The 3,850-nt window shown below is 60.9% G+C and overlaps 1 protein-coding gene across 1 annotated transcript in view; it reads right to left on the bottom strand.

Annotated features, from left to right (window-relative positions):
• Positions 1-3,850, bottom strand: part of VAV2 (vav guanine nucleotide exchange factor 2) — a 193,754-nt gene that overhangs the window by 175,970 nt on the left and 13,934 nt on the right. The gene's annotated exons all lie outside the window — the stretch shown is intronic.

Here is a 3,850-nt window from a genome sequence, read left to right as displayed (position 1 = left end):
ATATGCACACAATACACACACATGCATATATACACAGAGCATACACATACCCCACACTACACAACACACCTAGTACACATGTGCACACATACATACCCAGTCCACACGTGCACAAACACACGCACACAGGCACACATGCCACATCATGTTGTCGAGAAGCCTGGCTGCGCAGCCCGCTGCAGAGATAAGCCAGGCCATAAACAGCTTCAAACAACAAGTGCTGCAAGCAGAGAGGTTCACAGCCTGGATTTATTGACTCCGTATTCACTCCTGGACAAGGTCCTGGTCCTCGTGGGCCCAGCCCTCTGCTCCTGCTAATTAAGCCATCGAGAAAGGCGCTGCCCACCCATCCATCTGCCCTTGGGTGAAGCATCTCCCTGCACGGCGGGGACGGGGAGCTCGGAAGGCGCCACAAGCGCTGCATCATTAGCTCACGTAGAAAGCTGAGACCCTCCCGAAGATGCCATGGGGCGCCCACGTCGTTACTAAAGCAGACACTGCCTTCGCCCATCGTCCCAAAGAGAAGGCAGCTCCTGGCAGCTGCTCCACGGCCAGCGCCATGAGAAAAGGCCCCTCGGAAGTTCAGAGATGGCTGGTGAACCCAGCCCAGAGACTCCCGGTCCCCGCAGGGTGGGTCCCCAAGGGCAGCCCCCCACATTCACACGTCCACATGTGCGTGCACAGGCACACACACTCACGCACGTTCTCAGTCACACACATGCACACTCACACATACACTCATACACATGCTCACACATCACACTCACTCATACACATACGTTCACATGTCCACATGCGTGCACGCACACACTCACGTTTACACACACGTTCTCACACATACGCACCCACATATACACACACATTCACACACGCCCACATGCAGTCACACATGCCCATGCACACACTCACACGTTTACACACACGTTCTCAATCACACACATACACACTCACACACACACACAGTCACACACGCCCACGCACAGTCACACACACTCATGGGCATGCTCACATTCACACGTACTCACACACACACAAGCTCATACACTCACACACACACATATGCTCACACACATTCCCATGTACTCACAAGCTTACACTCACACACACATGCACTCACACTCACACACATTCACATGCACTCACACACACACCGAGCCTCTGGCCTCCTGACACCCAGCTAGGCAGGTGGCTTTTGTTACCTACCCCCAGGGGTTACTGACTGTAGACACTCTCCCAAGCCATTCTCACGTCCACCCTGGAGGCACGCAGGGCACACCACTGCCCCAGTTTACAGTAAAGCACCTCATGCCAGAAACGAAGCACCTGGCCTGAGATCTCACGTGCCCGCGGGCCAGACTTTCTTCTCCACCTGCTCTGAACCGGGCACCGCCCCTGGGGTAGGCGGGAGGCGCACGGACTCGCTCTCCCTGCCAGCGCCACTGAAATGCCTGCACAGCCCCAGGGGCCCAGCAGAGAGGCTCACACTGAGGAAGCCGCTCCTGGGTCAGCAAAGTCTAGGGCACCACAGGTAAGCCTGCCTGGGCCCTGAGTCGGGTGAGCAGCGTGAGCACCGGCGCAACACAGCGTCAAGACATGTGCCCCATGGAGGGCCCTCTGTGCACAGAATGTCCAGAGCCCCACAGCCACCACGCCGGCGTCTGGCCCTGCCTGGCCGGCGCTCAGCACGCCCTGGGCGTCCTCCTCCTGCATCCTTGAGGACACTGCTGGCAGCAGGACCAGCAGGTGCAGATCAGCCCGGAAGCACGGTACGCACCGGCTTACGGTACGCAAGGTACGCACGGCTTAATTGTGTTTTCTTACTCATCTGCAGTGCACAATTCCTCGTGGGTTCTGCCACGTCTGTGATTAGCGGCAAGTAAGCACAGGGAAGCTCGTGCGCACCTTACTGATTGGGTAATCCATCCCTGACTGGACCAGCGTCGCTCCGCTAAACTCAGAGACGTCAAGACACTTGCCAAAGGCAAGCGACTGTTCACCACACATCGGCACCAGTAGGCTTAAGGTGTGGACTCCAGAGTGGCCTGCCACTGGGGACCATCAGCAATGGGCAGGAGGGCAGAAATCCCCCAGCCCCATTTCACAGACGACAGAAAACAGCGCAGGGCGGCTGCTGGGGCGAGCTGACGGTGCCCAGCACGCAGCGCCCGGAGTATGAAGACCAGTGCAAAAGAAAGGCCGCCTTCTCTCCCAGCTGATTGCACCGCTCAACCTGGGGGCAGCAGGACCACCACCCCAGCCCCAGGACAGCCCTTCTACCCTTGTCCAGCCCAGGCAGCTCCCAGCACGTGGCTGGTGAGAGGTCTGCCCAGAGACCCCACCTGAGCCCACCCACCAACGCCCCACATCAGGGAGAGACCACACCTGTGTGTGCCCTGAGGGCACCGAGATGCAGATCCCTTTGTCAGGATGGGAATTCTGCTCGATTTCCTGCAGAGGAACGGCAGCTGGGCAGAGCAACAGCAAGGCAATTACAGAGGAAAAGAAAGCGGGAAATCAGGGCCGGCAGGGCCAGCCAGAACGCGGGGGCTGGGAGGGGCTGACCTCTTCTAGAACAGTCTGTCCCACCTCCACCCCCACCTTCACCTGGCTGACATCTGCCTGCTGTCCAAGGCTCAGCTAAACGCGCCTTCCTCTAGGAAGGTTCCTGGCCCGCAGAGACAGAGCTGTCCCCTGCCTCACCTGTCTGCCCCTCATACGCTCTGGGGTCCCCACCTGTCCCCCGTCACCTACTGAGGCTGCTCAACGTCCGACGGTGTGCCGGCAGCTGATGCTGTTCTCTGCTGTCTGCCCAGAGCGGGGCACCAAGCACCACGGGGAAGAACTGCCCGACCTGGCCCCCACACCCGCTGATGGAAAGAACAGCACCAAGAAACAGGAATACGTCCCTGCTCACACCCCTGAGCCCTGCGAGGCCGTTGCACGTGGCGCTCGCCGTTCCCTGTCGTCAACCCACTAACCCAGTAGCTAAGTCATCCCCAACCCCCATGGCCAGGGCGCTCTCAAGCCCCACCTGAGGACGCTCAGCCCGGTGACGGTCACCCAGGCCCAGGGTGGCTCCATCAAGGGCCAGGCTGCTGACTCCCTGGGGCACCCACTCTCTTCACAGCTCCTCCGGCCACCCCCAGGGTATGCGAGCACCCCCAGTGTCAGCCTCATAAAGGCACAGGGGGCGGGGCGCCTCATTTCATTCCCCCCCCAGAGGCAGAGGGCCAGATGCCCGCCCACATCCCCCAGGACTCCGGCTCCAGCCGCCCAGCACTGCGCCTCCCTGGCTTCCTCCCAGCCCAGGGCTCAGACCCCATTGTTGGGGTGGGGATGGACACACACCCCTGGTTCCCACCCTCGGGCCTCCTGCTGAGTGAGTGACCACAGGGGGAAGGCGTTCCTGCCCCACCACCCCCGGGCCAAACCTCGGGAGGATGACTCAAGGTGGCCGACAGCCACGGCCAGAGGAGAGTGCAGGCAGAAAGCAGAAGTGAGGGCCAAGGAGCGCTGCAGCGCGGCCCAGGGTGGGGCCCCGGAGCCAGGAGGCCAGTCTGCGTCCAGGTCCAGGCCGGCCTAGCCAAGCAGGGAGACCCTGGCGGGTGGCTTAGCTCCTCTGAGCTCTGCTCCTTGGCTGTCCCCACGGATGCCGCGGCCCCTCACCCGGGGGTCCCGCGTCCGTGCACTCGGCACGGCGCCCACAGCACCCCTTCCCTGGCAGCTTACGTGTCTAGGAGATACACGGCAATTAAACAGATGGCGCTGAAAACTGGAACTGCGTGAAGACTCGGGAAACCAAGACAGACGCACAGCGCCTGGGAGGGAAGCCAGGCAGAGGCAGGGCTGG

The sequence above is a fragment of the Trichechus manatus genome, unplaced genomic scaffold (assembly GCF_000243295.1).
Source record: "Trichechus manatus latirostris isolate Lorelei unplaced genomic scaffold, TriManLat1.0 scaffold00214, whole genome shotgun sequence".
NCBI classification, from domain to species: Eukaryota; Metazoa; Chordata; class Mammalia; order Sirenia; family Trichechidae; genus Trichechus; species Trichechus manatus.
This window is presented reverse-complemented; position numbering and strand designations above follow the sequence as displayed.